Raw genomic sequence first — 18,982 nt, forward strand, 5'->3', positions numbered from 1 at the left:
TGAGACTGCTAACGAGGAAATATTAATGCTCGATTTTAAGATCAAAATCTGCAATTCCCATTGAGTCTGAACAAGACATCGTTGCTCAGCATCTTAAAAAGTCAGACCCTCGGTGTCAGTGGTATGGGTTCCATGGTAGGAACAGCTTTTCACCAGAGGATGGGGTGGGACTTGCCAACTCATTTAATTTCAACAGGTTACGCAAAAGCCCTGATTTGAATCAAGGCTGGTTTAGTGGTGGGATGGCAGGGTTAGGTTAACGGTTGGACTTGATGATCTTAAAGGTCTTTTCTAACCTAAACGATTCTATGATTCTATGACGCAGAACCAGAAAAGAGCATACACCACTATGGACCCCACTCCCATTACACTGTTGCATGTAAACAGTTGTGCCCATCTCACATTGACTCCTCCTTGGCATTTTGGTTCATTATGATGGCTCTGTTAATTTTATATTCTAGTTCAAAAGCAGAAAATTCTCGACAAACTGCTGAGAATGAGCAGATGTGAGTCCCCTGTCCCCCGGCTATTGGAAGAGGCCGCTGCAACGGGAGAGTAAAGCAGATCTGGACAAAGATCACATTCAGTGATTAATTCAGAACAAAATAAAAAATAAGGCTTCCTTTGAAAACTTACAAAAATAAGCTTTTACCACCTGAACATGGTCTGAAGGCTGTAAATACATTTTTCTTTATAATACGCCTTCTCCTGCTGCTGCCTTCAAGGCCGGGCTTCCTATTTTCATTTTTGTCTGCCTCTCACAAAAGATACTGCATGCTTTAGACATTCACCAAAGGAACATTTTACACTGACTGGGTGGGATCAGACCAGATGAAAGGCTGAGCTTTACCTTGGCATGCACATAGCAGATTACTAGAATCCTTTGTAGGATTTAAAGTTATGAAAATCATCTCTCTCTTCAAATGTTTACAGATAATGACTTCTATTCACACTGTGGTAACAAAATAACAGCCAGGAATAAAACATTCAAGATCTCGGAGATTCCAAAGACAGGAAAAGAACAACAGTTTCAACACTCTTTTATCCCTTACACTCTTAACATTTTGTTTTTCTTTGTTTCTGTTGCCCAACAATGGCACAAACCCGTGATTGTCAGAACAGGTAACATCTGATGATGTGTCTCAAGATGAATATTCTAGTAGAGAGGAACAACATTTATACAGTCATGATAATTGATACGGCTTCCTATTACATTCTGAAATAAACAAAACCACTAAAGGATTATAACCCGGCATATCAAGAAAGCTTGTCGTAATTCATAGTTTCTAACTCAAAAAGTATTATGGTATTTGAAACAGAAGAGCCTAAAAAACTCCACTTAAAAAGCTGCCAACAAAATGAACTCTGAAAGCCTTGTCTGAGATTCCCTTCTTTTTTATACAAGATGCTTCTTATTATCCAGTCTGGTGTCACCATTAAAGAAGAGTGTAGGGGGAAGGTGTGGGAGCGTATAGACATCCCTGCTAATATGGATTTTCTTTCCTCACGTGCATTGTATAATGGCACACACAGAATATTCTATACAGCAGCACAAACTCCAAATCCAGTGGTCCCTCCAGCAGAAGGTGGAATGCCTTACCCTGCCACACCATACATCTCCTATAGATAAGAGAAAACATCACTCCCCAGGGCTGTCAGTTTAAAATCGTTCAGAAGCAGGAAAAAAAGATGAAGGGGAAAAACACTGACAGAACTACTGTCTCGACTTAAAATACTTCCAATTAGAAAGCTTTATTATCATTTTGAAGGAGACACATACCACACACAGTCTATTATGCAGCCCCAGGAGGCTTACTCACATGAGTAAAGCCTATTTCCATGTATGCACTCTCTGAGAAGTGTTAGCCTTGGGTATATGATACGGCTCCTTCAGCTCCTTGAGATACTGCTGAGCAACATTTCGCCTGTGTCTCTCTCTGGGGCTACTGTGATTCCGATCGCACAACGAACTTGACCCTCCAACTGCCCAGGTAACGTTTGTTGGATTTCTCTCGGAAATCCACACGACCTCAATCCAGTAGGTAGGGCAGTAACTGGAGCAACTCCCTGCGAGTACTGGATTCATCTCCAAGCAGAGGTTGGCCCCTTTCACATACCGAGTGCAATTTTTTTCACATAAATGAATCCCCTGTAAAGCTCGCTTTAGGAATCAGCCAGGCTTTGTATGTTGTAATGTGTCACAACTTCTATCAAGGGGAAATATGAAACGGATGTCATCAGAATTGGTAGACAGGGAGGCAAGGAAACACAGCCTCATATCAAAGTATACTACATTATACTTCTCGATTAGCATCTCGCGCGGCTTCTCTTCCAGAGTTGGCAAGATGTTAGTTTGGCTCCCCAACAGGTGAATAATGTCAAGCAGCAGCAACGCGAGGTGCGCGCTAGGGAGGGCTGGGCAGAGGTGCACCAGGAACCCTCACTCCTGCATCATGGGCTTGGCATCTACCTAGTGGCGACCAAAAATCATACTCATCCAGTTACAAACTGGTGGTCTGTGGGTATAACCCAGTAGAGCCTCTCAGCCTGGCTCTCTGAGGGAAAATGTCCCCCTAACGACCACTGAGTGGCAACACCGCTGCTAGATGCAGGACTGAAGCCAAGCGATTTGTGAGCAAAGCTCTGTCCTCTCTCCTTTGTTCTCCCTCCCAGGAGAGGGATGTGAGAGAAGATCCAGTCCTGTCAGCTAGCTTTCACAGATAATAAACCCATGAACACAAATGTTAAAAGGAAAAAAAAAAAAATCTTGTGTCAGAATCCTGCCTCTTCCTCACTGTGCTTGACATCACTTATCTAATCTATTACAGCTTTTGGATACATTAGAGAGATTAAATTCCAACAAATCAATAATGTTGATGACACCTTCACTGTGTACCCAGTCGAATGAGAAGCAGTCGCCTTTGGATGACGATGAAATACATGAGGCCTCTAACAGCTGGAATGTAGCGTTGTTTTCCTACCAGCCATCTGGCATTCCAAAAGGGTATTCCAATCGCTTCTGGCTTCTGACTATTCAGACAGCACCATCTAAGATCCTAGAGGGCACCAGGCCATCCCCATGGCTTCCCTTCCCAAACGGAGAGAGGAGAAGGTAAAAGTACAGGTGGCAGAAGTTTTATTTCATGCCTGATTGTGAGACAGCATTTTTGGAAAAATGTGTCACAACCATACAACAAGTGAAGAAAGGCTTTCCGACCTACGCAACAGCATTCATCTAATCCTGAACTGCGTTTGCTCCAGATGGCAGCCAACCTAGCTAATCCAAGTTATTAACAATTGACAGTGCTCAGAGGTGTCCTCAGGAGAATTTTTTTGGTGGTGGTTTTCCTGTTGTGTGGATATAATGTCACCAACTCAAAGCACCTGTAATGGAAAAATTATGAGTGTTGCCGTAAGACATGCAAGTGCTGTGTGCCTGAATTCTGCTATCACCGAGCTAAGGATTAAAGCACGCTCCTCCTGCGGATGGACAGCCACCTTCCAGGATGGCTCCACTGCCTTCACATCTCCAGAGAACTAAAGCTGTGCCTGTAAGCTACAGCCTTCAACTGGTTTTGGTCCTGTAATTTAAACACAGCTTTTTTATGAGGCTGACCTTGATGGATCCAGACGTTGACTGTTCTAGACCTGAGCTATTTACTTAGGTCAGATTCTCATCCTTGGCATTTCCCGTTACCTGCAGCTGCTCTGGATTGACACTGGTGGAGGGGAGCCCAAAGCCAAGCCCTTTTTGTAAAATAATTGTCTGTGAAATTTGACCTATCCCATTAAATCCAATTGAATTCATACCTTGTTTTCCTTTAAGGATGAAAAGTGATGCAATGTGATATCTGAGTCAGAATCCTGACTCCCTACCTGGCTTTTAAAAACAGAGACCACTGACTTACTTGTGGTTATACCAGGGCTAGATCAAGCCTTGCAGTAAAGTTAGGATGCTTGAATTAAAAAAACCACAGCACCAAACAACACTGGGCCACTTTTAATGTAGCATTTAAACTTTGGAGTTGAAACTGCAACTTTAAAAATAGTAAGCTATTAATCTTTCCCTTATTTCCTTGACTCCTATATATCTTCTCCCTCGTAGGCAGGTACCAGCTGCCATATTCCCATTCTTCATGCTCTGCACTCTGCAAAAAAAAAGAGGCCCCTGCTGGCCAATTCTTGTTTAAAATTGTGCATAATTGATAGTGGCAAATCTACCCCAGCTGTGTCTAAAACCTCTCCAGGGGCAAGAAAAACACTCTCTGTGACTGTCATTAACTACTAAATTAGCAAGTGCTCCTGGCAGTTTACAACGTACCACATCAGTCGGCTTTAAAAAAAAGAATGTGAAGATCAGCTGTCTGTGTGATCTCAAAGTTACAGCAAACTTTGCTGGCAGAACTTTGACAGAACCCCAGCTAAATCAGAGAGAAAGCGAACGGGAAAGAGAGAGCAAGAGAGAAGGAGGAGAGGAGGGAGAGAAAGGAGAGGAAAAGACACAAAGTTACCCTCTTTTCCAGGCAGACAAAGAGAAAATGTCAAATTGAAGGCCAGAAAATTGAGCCTTTCATAAGGCACAGAACATCTTGCTCAATATGGAGATATCTGATGCTATGGCACAATTCCCCGTGGAAAGAAACTCTCCTGGAGGACTTAGTTCTGGCAACGCAATGGCTACAATTTTTGTAATTGAGATGTAAAGCTGAGAAAGAGCTGAGGCTGTTGGAGTGTACGGCTGCAGTAGCTCTCTAAAAGGCTACCACAGGTACGATCCTTCTGTGATCGCTGGCACAAATGCACGCTCCTCCTTTTGGTTCATAAAATAGAGCCAAAGCAGGCGGAGAAGGAAGTAACACAGTTCTTGCAAAAGGATGGAAAAGCCTCAGGGGGCATTACGGACTGAACTGGCAGGGAGACAAGTACCAACTCTAGCAACTGTCCTGAATTCAGCTGAACTGTAAGATCTGTTGTTAAAACTGACCATGGTTTTTTGGTTTGAAAAGTTTCCAAAAATGCATAAAACTGTACAAACTTCTGGATCGTACAGGGGCCACATGCCAGACAGGGGTGGGATGGCAGGCTTGGTCAAGGGACAAGAAAAATCCGCATTGCAAAAAGGTCTTTTTCTTGGGTAGCACCATTGAATTATCACAATAAAATGGCAAACCAAGTTAGTGGTTCAAGCTGGCAGGCACAAGGAAGTTCAGATTTGAATCCCTAGTGACTAATCCCAGCTAAAGCCCAGGTTATCTTGTCTTTATTGACTTTCTAGCCAGAGATACCTGACTGAGATCAATCACTTCCCCTAAAGAATGCTCCCTTTCCTGTAGTGTAGACACCTGGAACCTGAAGCCTTGGCTAAGCCTCTTCTCAAGAGGGGGCCCAGCCACAGGGTCCTGAGCACATTATATTTCCATAATTACATTCTGCATCCCCAAATCCCCTCTTAAAAATTAAACTGGTTACATAGATCTCATCTACCTTTTCCCCAGGCTTCTCTCAACGCAGCAATAAACCAGGTATTTTGCCCATGGGTAACCAGACTACAAATGATCTTCTGAGGCTGCACTGCTGACTGGACATGGGTCTACGTTCACTTCCTACCCCAAATACCACTTCTGCCTGTCTGTGCAGTGGATGAAAGGATCCTTACTGCTTATTTATGGAAGGAGCTGTTGGGAGGTTTTATTCACTGATGTCTTTCAAATTCTGGGATATCTTCTGATGGAAGATGCTTGATTCTATTTTGGGAAGTAATTTCACCCTCTAGGTTTTGACCGTAAGGGAAAACACATTGCATAAACACTAAAACACAGGTTAATTGGCACAAGGGCTTTTCTCATTGAGCTCCTATAATGATTCATGTGATGACAAGCTATTTCCAGACACTGGATCTTTCTTTTCAAATGGATGCATTTCTGTCAAATAACTACAAAAGGCAGCTAAGTGGGGCACTATTCCCAGGACATGGCTTCTGGCCAGGGGAGCGAGATGAACAACATCCTTCGTAGCTGCAGATGTTCCTTCCCTTCCCCAGCAGTGCAGAGTAATGACTCTGTTAGATGTTTTCCACCCACCAGTGAGATGCGCTCAGCCTCCAACAGCCCAGACAGCCGAGGTGGCAGGGTCCCTCCCGCATCCCACCCCACCAGCCCAGTACCTCAGCAGCGTCTCAGCGGATGCCACACCAGTTTACGCAGGGGGAACAGGGGCAGCCCTGCGGGGTAGCACTCTCTGTCTGCTTTGCAGAACAATGGGCTGGATCTCGGGTTGGGATAAAGCAAAGCAGCTCCACTGGCGTCACGCAGATTTACACCAGTGAAGAACCCCAGGCCTTTTGGCAGCGAGAGCCATTCCACGCGACAGCGGTCTGAAGAGCTACCGGCTGCGTAAACGTTACATAAGCACAGCGAAAGGCACGCAGATAGAGAGCAAACGGTTTCATACTAGGGGCTTCAATGCATTTTTATAGCTTTTGAGAAGGCAATATTAACTCTTTCCATATGTACTAAGTGGCTTGGATGCATTAGTACCTCCATTCAAAACTGCTTTACATTTCTCCCCTCATTTTTATTCTTTGCCTCCTTCTTACTCTCAGCTGTTATTCCAGCATCTTTGCATTCCCGCTGGAGTTCATTCCAGCGGTGCTTTATGAATCACAGAATAAGATGGCAGCCAGCACTGCTTTAGAGTAATGTGGCTGGCACGATTTCCACTATCCGCAAGGTTAATCAAACTCGGTCTCAGATAATCGAAAGCCTCTGCAGCCCCAGAGGCCCGAGGTCAGGAACCTGAACCCGCTTCCCCAAATGCAGTCATGTTTCCTTAGATGCTTGCAACCCTCCCCTGCAATAATTAGATTCTGCAAAGCAAATCTTGAGCGGAGCAAGAACTCCAGGGTTAAGCACTAGCAAACTCATATCAGAACTGATGCCTTTGCTACCTGGCTGTGGCTTTTCTCTAGTACCTCCTGCTCCTAGCAAGGAAACCGTTACTTTTCTTCCTTATTAAATGAATGGAATCAAATTTATAGCAAATGATGTTTAATCTTAAGTGTTCCTATAAAATGCTCCATCAAACTCCCCCCACCCCCACCATTTAAGCACTAACTTTTGTTGTTGGTAGGATATTTGGTATATAAAATGAAATAAAGAACTGACGCCAAAAAAGTGTATGATTTAGGGGCAAGGGGAGGGAATAAAAGAATGGATTATAATGTGTCATTTTATATATGTGTCAAAGGAAACCAATTTCATAATAGGGAATAAAAATTCCCTGTTTAAATACTGTCAAATAAATCCTCAAATGTAATAGGGTTCACTTCTGGGGAAAAGAAAACTAAACCTGATTAAATATTAATGTGGCGTAGTATTAATTAAGAGAGAAAAAAGTCCATCAAGAGAACCCCAATATGTTTACTGTGTCCCCAGGAAGCTGGAAAATTTCACAATCAAGTGTGTAAATGTTCTAAAAAAGGCTCCTGAATATTTTATGAATATTTGTCATAAAACAGAAATAATAACCACTGTGCAGAGCTATTAGAATTAATATTTATGCTGCCCGCCATGAAATATTCATGGGGACAGAGAAAGGGGGGCCCGTAAGACAAGAATTAATTTACATTGGGCTTGGTTTACCCGCTGGCTTGATGTTTAAAGACAGGTTGACAAGCCTCCGTATGAATCCGTCAGTCACTTGCAGCAGTAGGTGGGGTGAAGGCAGGGGGAGGCGGGGGGAACCGGGTCCAAGCTGCTGACAGCTCACAGATTGAGTTTCTGACAGCCCTTAAAAAACCTAAACGGCCCCCCACCTTTTTTTCCTTCTTCCATTGCCCAAGGCGCTCTGTACTGCCACCGTTCATCCGATCTCCCCTTCCATCTGCTGAAATTAAGGAATTAATGAGCGCTATACACTTTACAGCGGGCCCCAGGAATGTTTACTGGTGATTAAATTATAATGCAGCCAAGCTGTATAATTCATGAACCAATTAAAGGAAGTGTTAGTTGATTTGATGGGATGAGGACGTACAAAAAGCATTTAACTAATAGGGAACCGTGGGCTGCCGGTTGCTTTGGCTTTCTCGGATTACGCGGCTAATTGCTCTGCTTTATAGGGCTGTCACAGATAGCCATACATATTTCATTGTTCTCAAATACTTCAATTGTTTGCTTTCGTGTTGCTGCTGTAATATGTAGAAGCCCAGCCAAACTTCAGTGTAGTTAAAGCACTACTCTGCAAAAGCAGGTTGCTTCGGGAGGAGGGAGGAATGAGCGGGGCAGAAGGAGAAGGCTGGCTGACAAAGGAGTAACTTAAAGCCTCAGAGTTAAATGTCACTCAGCAATTACATGATTAAAAGGTGCAGCATACGATAGTCTTTTGTTTTACAACTTTTTGGACGCTAATATTCTATGCTGACTTCACTGCAGAGAAAATATTGGTACACTAAGCTGCATTTTTTGTTTTAATACTGAGGAGCAAAAGCAGAAGGTGGAGAGGGAAGCATAGCTAAAAAAATCCAGCAGGGAGGAGCTAGATTGCTGTGGTTATCAAGAATAATACATCGTGTTTTAACTTACATGATTCGATAATCTAAAATACATGAGAGATGAAGGAGGCTGATTTCCCATCTGGGAGAATGCTCAACGCCAAATTTGGAGCGCTGCTGAGTCGTGCTAGCTAGTCATGCCAACAACTTCAGTTTATTACACAAGGAGTGGGGGAATTTATCATTGCTGCTGTTTACAAAGCACCCCCCCCAGCTGACAGGCGACGGGATTTGATGAAACGGGTTCTCTTGATTTGAAGAGGCCTATCAGTCAAGTTACTCCTGTCCTCAGCCAAAACCAGGCGCGTTCTTCTAGCAATGAAATTCCCAACCCATACACAGAAGTATATGTATTGCTGAAGAAATTAGGTACTATCAGATAAATATCGCAAACACATGCACTAACTCATGGTCACACCCTGAAATCTACTGCATAAAGAACAAGCTGGGTAAATATGCTATTTCTGTAGCTCAGTGATGAAGACTGTGAACTTCATGGGTCCCTAATGAGGTGTATTGCCACCCACCCGAGGAACACTGTGGTAAATCTTGAACTCCTGTCTAATTTAGAGCTTTATACTTCCAAGTGTTGTACAAACACCAACTAAATGACTTTCAGGATATCCTATTATGTAAAGTTTATGATCTGGTTCATCCCTTTCCTCGCACCCGTGCCCTCCAGGATTTGGCTCTGGAAAGCAGTCCCTGTGGTGTGCCCATGCCCTCACTGACGCCCCGGTACGTGCCTCTCCTCCTCACGGCCTCCAGCCTACAGCGCAGAGCTTGAAACCCCCTCTCCAAATCTGCCCACCCCAGAGAAACAAGAGGGTGTGCTGGTCTACCAGAAGCAAAACTCTGTGCAAAACCACAGTTTTAAGGAAGGTTTTATTAGGTAGGGGCAGCCAGTAGCTGGTGCTCAGGAGAACTCTTCAAAACATGCCAGCTTCACGTGGACATTCCAGTTACGAACCATCGCCCAGCCTAGCGCCACAACACTGAACTAAGAAAATCCATCTCTGCCCTCCTGTTGGACTTGTTCTGGTTTGTATAAAGAATTATATCAAACCAGAAAAGCAGAATATTTTTGCAGTCCAATGCAGGTGTTCACCAGGGAGGCAAGAGGCTTACATTCAGTGAATACTTACTTTTTTCTAAAAAGCAGAGCAAGCCTAAGAAGCCCCAGGAAGAAGGAGCTGAACATCCCATTTCTCAGGACAGCACTTGGGTTAGGGGTTGCCCAGGTAGAGAAACAGGTAGGAAAAAAAAAATCTTGGGATACTAAAGAAAAAAGATTTCTTGTATAGCTTGACCCTGATGTTAAGAAGGTAGTATGCCAAAAAAAAAAAAAAAGAATTATTTTAAATAATTTCCTTTATTCAGAACTACTATATATTGTTAGCTTGTCCCTGGCTTCTGGGTTAAAAGTAATGCAAAACTTTGGCTTAAGACATGAGTTTGACAGGCAGTCTCCCCAGTAAGGGATAATGACACCAGTTACACAGCAGGAAAACTTGCCATTAACCCACTGCGTGGTTGAGTAAAATGGAAATTGGATTGCCTGTTCTAGAAAATAGAAGGGTTAAATTGTCAGGGAGATAAAGTTGATCTTAAACTCACCTAAGTGGGCAGTGCCTAGGATCTGAAATCTGATCAGCCAGATAATCACTTGGACAGTTATACACACAGTTGAAAGCCAACATGTGGTCATGGTAGGCTTTGACTTATACCACTGTTGGATTAAACACATCTGCAATTTGGTAAAATCCATTAAATACACGTACGACACCCAGCACCTGGGATAACAACAAAGTGTGTGCATCCCAGTGCAGGTGAACTAAATGACCTCACTCATTGGTCCCCGAAACAGTGAGGTGCAACAGTGTGGGCCTTACATGGGGAAAAAGCAGAGGCGAGACGCAGGCCCAGGAATCACTTTCTGCCGGTGATTGCTAACAGGAAACATCAGAACTTGGCAATGTCAAGAAATCAGAGGCACTGCAGCAAATATTTTCTTTGTTGCTTTTGAAGTGCCCTGGATACAATCAATCACACAGAAAAAACCCCCAACAACTTGGTTTTTGAAACTATTTTGGTTCAATGTGGAAAGGGCTATTTGCATTTCAATATGTTCAACTTATCCTGCCAATAAAAACATGGAATCATGAAGAAGAGATCAGGCCACTGGAGTGAAAAACAAGAGATGACATCCTGCAGACCTTTCAGATAAAACAACTCCTTGCTTGTAACATTTCTGTTGACGTCCCAATATTTCTGAATGATTGGGTTTTCAAATGAGATCAGTCAGCATGCAAATGAGGAAACAGGATCAAGACATCTCCCATATCTGATTGGATAGAGAAATTATCAAAAGACCCTTTTTTCATATCAAATTTCCATCACAAAAGGTCAAACTTTCACCTCCCATTACTTTTGCTAACTGCATTTCACTGTGCCTGCCAGCTCATTGCTGCTGCTGTTTTCAGAGGAAAGAAGAGAAGTAACAAATGATTCCATCTCCTCCCACATCTGTCATACAGGATGGACAAACATTTTCTAATCTTATTCTATTTTTCTCTACAGCCCTCCAAATCCTTGCAGCCAAAACACCACTTCTAACCTGATTAGCTATTGTAGGTTGTTTTTATTTTTCTTACGGGTTTGTCTTCTTATTTTCTACCCTACAGACTGACAAGAGCACCAGCTGTGTTGCCAGAATGTTTTGCTCTACAATTTGGCCGTTTAAAATACTATTTGATGTGTGCTTTTCTAAAATATATTTCCTTGTGCTCTCTGCCTGGACTGATGCCTAAATACTCAAGTAATGGATGTTCCAAACAAAAGAGGAAGAGAGAGCGTCATTTCCCCTGAAATCCTCACATAGTTACGTTTTCCCTTGCAGTCCAGCCCTGACAACAAGCGCTGCCTGGCCTTCTGTAGATTTTGATCCATTCCTCTGGTGAACAGATCATGGCATGAGATCCCAAGGCTTTGCCTGCCTGCTCAAAACACTTGTGCAAAGTCAGAGGACTTAACACCCTCGTGTCCCAACAGAGCAGTAGCTCAGCACCCCTAGGTCTCATCCACTGCTTTTCTAGGTTCAAAGCTGAATTCTGGAGCAGCAGAGAGAGCAAGTGGGGCAAGCACAAGAAGATGAAGACATTAGTAAAAAGTGCAGGATTCAGTGTATTTGTTGGTACTGGACCCATAAAAATTCTCTCTCAACAGTATTATCATTGCAACATATATAACCCATCAGATTAGTACCTAGAGATTTCTGCTCTTCTTCTTTTCTCTGTTGTTCTTATTACTCAACAACTAAATGTTTCACAAAGCCATTTCCTACAGAAATATTTATGTTCCCAAATGTTTATTGGCCCCTCTATCATGATCAAGCTTTTATGAGCACTCTGTACAGAGCTCTGAATTAAATACATAATTCCTGATCTATCAGATCTTGGCTTGATGCTGTGTTTGCCTATTTTACACCGCAAGGCACTGTGGCAAACTACAGAACACCTTACAGAAAAACTAATTTATACAGTAAAGATATTTCTGTCCAACACTGACTGTGTGGGTTAGTGATTACACAAAGCTAATCAGGACCAGGAGGACGTAGGGTTTAAATTCCAGCAAAGGCACTTATTGATTGCGTTAGGCTTCCTGGTGACCTTTTTATGTCATTTCTACACAACTGCGGACATTAGGCTCTGTACCAGCACGTGCTGGAAGGAGATGGAAGGTGTTCCTTGTAAATGTTACACAAACCCTTCTCCCTCACTTGCTCCACACCACGCAGGAGTCCACAGCTACATGGAGTAAGCTGCCCTCAACTAGTGGTACCTGATGGGAGGCTCTGGTCTTGCTGGCAGCTGCAAGCCAGAACCAGTAAACGTCTCGGACTGTTAGCTGGCTCCAGGAGCTGTTCTCCCAGATTACTTCCTTCATCTTCGATTTTTCATTTTTCTTCTCTTCTCCTTTTGACCAAAATCCTAAATGGATAAAAAGTCATTCTCTGAAAGGTTAAAATTTGTAGTGTTCTCTTTTTTTCCTGGGACAAGTCCGGTCAAAGGTTGTTCCAGGATGAACCGGGTATCTCAGTCACTAGGTAATGTCTGGAGTTCACATGATTTAATAATGGGCTCTTCAATGGAGCTGAAAAAAAATCTTTATAAAAAGATCTGCTGACTGGAAGCTATATTTGACATTCAGATACGTTCAGAACGGAGGTGTGGGTTTCTAACAACGAGTAACTGTGTAGCAAGTTACTCAGCCTTGGATTGATTGCACAGGCAACTTTTAAACAGAGTGGTTTTTTCATCTAAAAGATGCTATAGCTCAAACAAGACTCTGTCTGAATCCATTGTGAATTACGATGTGTTTGGAATTAACCAGACAGAGCCTGACATCTAATGAAATGGAAAAAAAATGGATTTTTATTCTTAGAACTGTTTTAAATAAAAAAGATTCCTGCTCCTTAAAAGGCTTAACAACTTTGTGTAACTCTTTGTACCTAGAAATAAATTGAAGACAAGGGCGCTTCACCTTCACTTGCAGTTTGTACATCCTGGGAAAATGTGGAAAGCTGACCATTGATAGTTATTTTCTCCCAACGTATAGCGATACCAACATATGCTTTCTACAACATAGAATCCTGCCTAACACCGTAATAAAAAAAAAACCTTGTACAAAATCAAATCCTCTGGTTCTTCCAAGGGCAGAACTCCCAGATTACATAGCAATTAAGGATTTTCAAAACAGACTGTTCATACAACCACACAAATTCACTGGCATGGCCCTACTTTATGCACCGTGTAAGCCTTGGGCATATTCAGAAATACCAGACCCTCACAGCACATTTTTGCAAGGTGGGAAGTAACCCAGCACAGCTTTTTGCGTAGGCTTCCAGTAAAGAGCTTACACTGCCATTACCGTAAATCACCCCAGAATTATCAGCAGCGATATTGCATCTTTCATTAAAAAAATACTGCAGCTTCTTTCAGGAGGACTGCCACTTGCCATTTCTTTTAGGTAATCAGATAGCCGTTAATTAATAAACCTGTCAGGTGAATCGTCCTGCTCCGGTCATCATTATCCATTCTGTAACAGAATCCTGCTATCATCGCTGCTATCCACCCCATAGCTTCCAGCTCAATTAACTTAATGCTATGCAAATGAGAGGCTCTCCTCATCATTAGCTTATAGCCCACAAATGTTAATAACATAATTGGGCCTTCAACGGGGTAATTAGACACGATTTCTTCCATTAGTCTTACAAGGCTAATTATTGTTGATAGGAGAGAGGGGATGAGTCCCAGTGCTGCATGCAAAGAGGGGCATCTGGTTAAAGCAAATATAGACAAAACATCAACAAGGTAAAACAACAGTTGAGATCTATAACAGGGTCAGGTAGGGGTGGGGGGAATGAAGGCAGCATGAGGAGAAACTTAGGAACTGCTGGAGAAACTCTCTACAAGGCAGGAACTAAACCCAAATATCCAGCCTGACCATGGAGCTCTCCTACACTTAGCAGTAAAACACCACGATGCTTAATAAATCAGAGAAAGCTACTCTCAAGTTTTTGCAGGCAATTTGGAAGCTGTACTGACTGAACTTCCCATGATTGTAATGCAAATATACAGCCAAAGAAGGACACAAAAGAGACTTTAAGAAATGAATCTGTTCCTAGTTCTCCCTTGTCATTATGTCCAAGCTTCTCTCCTGCCATCCATCATTGGTTTTGCTGTGCTTTATTGGATGCTTTTTCTGAGTAACAACCACTTACTGTAAGAATTACAGAACTGGAATACAAGAATTCTTTAATAACCACTGAGTAAAATGCATTTCAACTATTTATTAATGGAAAGTTAATAAAAACCTGAATTCAGTACAACGGACTGGCAGTGACATCCTCAACAAAAAAATGGCAGCAAGTTTTCAAGCTGTGATTATATTTTGAGTGGTGGAATGGAAGCTAAGAGCTTGCTCCTATACCAGTTAATTCTATGCAGTCTCATCCGTGGAGGCTAGAAATGTACAACTGGAGTCAGAATTCTGTGAGGAAACTGTGCTTTTAAAACAAGAAAGTAAACTACAAAAATATGGGAAGTTCTCCATGCCCACCACCTTGCTTTGACCATTCAGTGTTTTACTGCAGACGCTGCTAAGAAATACGTCAACCTGAAGAGTCCAATGGACTCAAGGGGTTGAGACACCATGCGATTTCTTTATTTTGTTTCTGTTTTCTTTAACTTTGGGGCAAATTTATGGCCAATACAAATCCTTTGATTTCACTGCAAGTGTGTGTGGAGAAGCTCTTCCTGAAACTCTGGCCTGAAAATCAGCTTAAATTATGGTCACAAAAGCAGCAGCATTTACTAGAAGGTTAAATAAAACAGGTTTTTCTTTTAACCTGCTGTACCTTGATCTTTGGTCCGTTATATCACAAAACCAGACTGTCCTCTGGATCATTCACTCAGTGGGATATTAATCAGCATTCATAACAGAACAGTATTAGACTACAATTTTAAAAAAAAAATATTTAATATGCACAAAGCATGATAGTGGTCTTACTGAGCTCAGAAATACAGCACACATTAGAAAAGGATAACATTTAAAAGCCTTACTCAGTGTTTTTCAAGCCTTACAAAGGACGAAGTTCTATAATACAGAATTTTGTAAATATAATGTATTTGGGGACAGAAAATATGATCCTTGCATAGCATCAAAATACTGGGTCACCACTTACACCTGAGCCAAAGGAAGCCAATTGAAGTGATGGTGATTAATACATTTATGTGACTGCAGGTGATCCAGACCAATAGAATTAGATCCAGGGCATCTGTCAGACATAAGGGATCATTCCGACATCTTTCCTGCAGAATAAGCTATGACAGTATTCAGCTCCGCTCTCTTAAATTGCCCTGCACTTGCTAAATTTACTTACTAGAAAATTCTGAGCAAATACCTTGTTCCAAGGCAAACAGCAGTAAATCCACTGATGTTTTAATGAAGATTACACTTTCTAATCCTCATGGTAATGACAAACTAGTCTCCATTCAATATGCAATATTACTTGACAGTTTTAATCACCCAAGCCATATTATATTTGCTACAGACTGATGCACTTGTCTTCCCAGATCTTCAGCTTGGAGAATCTAAGCAAAAGAAGCATAATGCCTGTTCTGCCTGTGGTTTTCATATGGGCCAATTCTGCCAGCCATGCCAGCTCTGAGCAATGGCTTATTCTGGGATTAGTCTTAGATCCAAAGAAACTACTAAATCAGAGCACAGCTGGCACAATCTTAACCTAAGTTTTTACTCCAGGATTCCTGAATTCTAGTAATCACAGAGCTCAAAGGTAATGCACATTTGTAATGTAGTTCCTCTAAAAGTACTGCCCCTGTGCTCTCAATATCAGACAGCAAATGCAGTAACAGACTTTCATAAACTCAGTTTTAACCTGCACAGATGTAAGGATAACCCTTCTACATTTACTCAGAATAATATCCAGCCAACTTTTGCTACCACACTGCTGAAATAAGTGGTAAGAGATCGGCACAATGTGAGATGCTTAACACTGGACAGCCCTCCTTCTCCTATCGTGCTTTCTCAGACACCAAGTGTCTTCATCCACAGTTCTCACACACGCAAAACTCTCATCAGTTTTATCTAGATGTGTTCTCTTACCCAATGCAAATTAAAATGCTGCCACACCATTATATTTAAAGTTTTCCTCCCTCAGTTATTTCTGGTTCCAGTCAGATCCTGAAACCAGTTTCTTCCTCACAAAAAGCTCCTAAATCCTACAAAATCAGACTTGCATGTATATGGTTCTTATTTGTGTGTGAACTACTGAGGAAATTAAGGTAACTGTTTGAAAATGACTGCCTTAGTCTATGAAGAAACATTCAGAATTGACAAAGCACATCTTATTTTACCCTGCTGAGATCAGTCAGTGTTACCTTCCACAAAACGCACTGATGGTGCATGGCTGTGTGCAGCCACATCTTTTGCCACGTACCCACCTTAGCAAAACTGTTAGTTAGAAGTGACTCTGTACCAAACAGCCTCAGAGGAGAGCTGCAGGATTGAACCCTCAGGTTCAATGCTACAGCACTCAAACAGCACCTTGAATACCGCTGGATCCCAAGCCAGAGAGCAAGATGAGCAGAAGGCAAACTGGGAGACCTGAGGGAACCCAGGTCTGCGAGTTCAGTGAGCTCTCAGGGATGCTCTTTGGTGACCAAAATGTGTGCCTAAAAACTTAAGCAAAGAGAGTGCAGAGGGACAAAGCACACGTTAGATGATTTGACTACTATTTAAATGATAACACTTTGGTTTCTGTGACTGTTTCATTTCATTCCTTAAACAAAAGTTGTGTCTTAGGAGTATGCCCAGAACACAACCTTTGTTGCTTTGCAGAGACTAGTACCGTGAAGTTGTCATTGTGAATTAGGATTTTAAAAACCTGGTTCTTCTTTCAGGCAGGTCTCAGATGTCCTCTCAGAACAATATATTTTCCCCTGACAAGACGGAAATGTGCAAGTTCCTCACACTGACCACAGGACACCCTTCAGCTCAGCATCCTGAGTAATACGGGAAAGGTTTAAATGCAAACATGTGAGAACCTGGTTGGTTGGTCCAGTAAAAATCTTCAGTTTCTTCTAGGAACTAGAGACAATCTCAAGTAATAATACCACATAGTAAATATTTTTTTCTCTGTAGGGATGCAAGCCAATCCTTTGCCCTGAAGTGACTGAGAGCATGTAAGGGCACAGGACTCTTGTGTAGCCGACCAAATCAGGCCTTGTTGGAACTTGACTCTCAAACGTGGCCTGATTTAGCTATCTGCTTCCGAACTGCAATCGAGTATTCAAACAGAAGGTTTCCTGTAACGTTGAATTTGACATCATTCAAAATTCTTTGACTCTTCAAGGTCAACATCAAGGTCAATACAACCCAACATCACCTACTCAAAGTCACCTTGTTCAAATTGCTGCTGCTACACTGGCATCTCATTTTGGCAGCCAAAGGAGGAGCTGGGAGCTCTGCCTTGAAAGCATGGATACTTCATCATGGCACTTTGTGAAGAAGCACTGAGAACATTAACACGAAACCCAGTGCTTTCACAGTTTGACTGTAGCTGTTCCCATGAGGACAAAGCAGAGTTGTTGCTGGTTTGGTTGGCCTTGTCTAAGGCTTGCTACCATTGCCAAAGACATGAGAAGCATCCCAGACTCTATGGCTTTTACAGAGTTCTTTCTCTCTCTCTCTCTCTCTCTCTCTCTCCAGTTAAGTACCGAGTTCAGAAAGGCAACCTTGATACCGGTGGCATCTTCTGAGAAAATAGTTTCAACATAAGGGCAATCAGGATAGAAATTCTTCAGGTTTCCTAATTTCTCCTCGTTTGTGAGAGATAGCTACTGCAAAGAATATCCCTCCTTTCAGCAGCAAAAAAAATGAAAGGATTGTGCATGTGGGTTTGGGTCCTTATAAAATAAAAATAAAAATATTGACTTAGAAGTAGAAGCTTTTCTTCTTTCTCTTCCTGGAGACTTAGGAAGCTTGCTGAGATCACAGATCTCCTTAATTGCTGTACCCAGGATTTCACCAAACAAACTCCAGCCATCAAAAGGATGAGGTAACTTCTAAAAATAATACCTGCCTCCCACAACTGAAGCCAAATATACCTCCTATTCCTGTTGGAGCAGAATAAGCCTGTGACAGCAAATGCAGCATCCTACAGAAAGCCCACAGAAGGATTTTAAAACTGCATTTGATGCTTTGCTATTGTTGGCTCAGGATGCATATTAACGCCTTTCCCCAGGATAGAAAGGCTCTCATGGTACCAATATAGGTCAGGCAGAATGTGCAGCACAAGTGACATAATCTTTTTACTGTAATCATCCAATTTTCTATCTATTGGATTATTTAATAGCAATAGCTTCTATTCAGATTAGTGTTATGTTACGAGGGAAGAGAGAGCACAATCTACTAAGGAAGAAAGGGAGAACAGAGAATAAGGATTCCCCCCAATGGCCAAACCTCAGAAATCTGCGTAAGGAGCTGCTTCCATCAGTTTTGTGTACAGCAAAAGACTCCGTGTGTGTGGCTTTTTGCACTACATGTGGAGAATTAGTTGTCACTATTAAGTAGCCCGTGGGTGTGACTGCTTAACAGAGCCTCCATGCCAGAGCAATGTATGCCTTTTTATGCACAGCTGTTACACATAAGGTAATGGGAGCTTCCCCAATAGATTTTGCCCATTATGGAGTGCTCAGTGATGCCTCTTGCAATAGAGGCAGATCAGGAAACAAAGGTAAATGACTTAATTAAAATCTTGTCAATGAACAGGGTAAGTCTCAAAACACTTGCGTCAAGATATAACACAATGACTGAATTATTGCAGCTTGCAAAAGGCTACAGGGGTACCAA

General features: G+C 42.2%; 1 protein-coding gene across 1 annotated transcript in view; it reads right to left on the reverse strand.

Annotated features, from left to right (window-relative positions):
- The window catches only part of AK8 (adenylate kinase 8), a 68,843-nt gene that overhangs the window by 3,688 nt on the left and 46,173 nt on the right, over positions 1 to 18,982 (reverse strand). The window lies entirely within an intron of this gene.

The sequence above is a fragment of the Egretta garzetta genome, unplaced genomic scaffold (genome assembly GCF_000687185.1).
Source record: "Egretta garzetta isolate BGI_Z169 unplaced genomic scaffold, ASM68718v1 scaffold946, whole genome shotgun sequence".
NCBI lineage: Eukaryota > Metazoa > Chordata > Aves > Pelecaniformes > Ardeidae > Egretta > Egretta garzetta.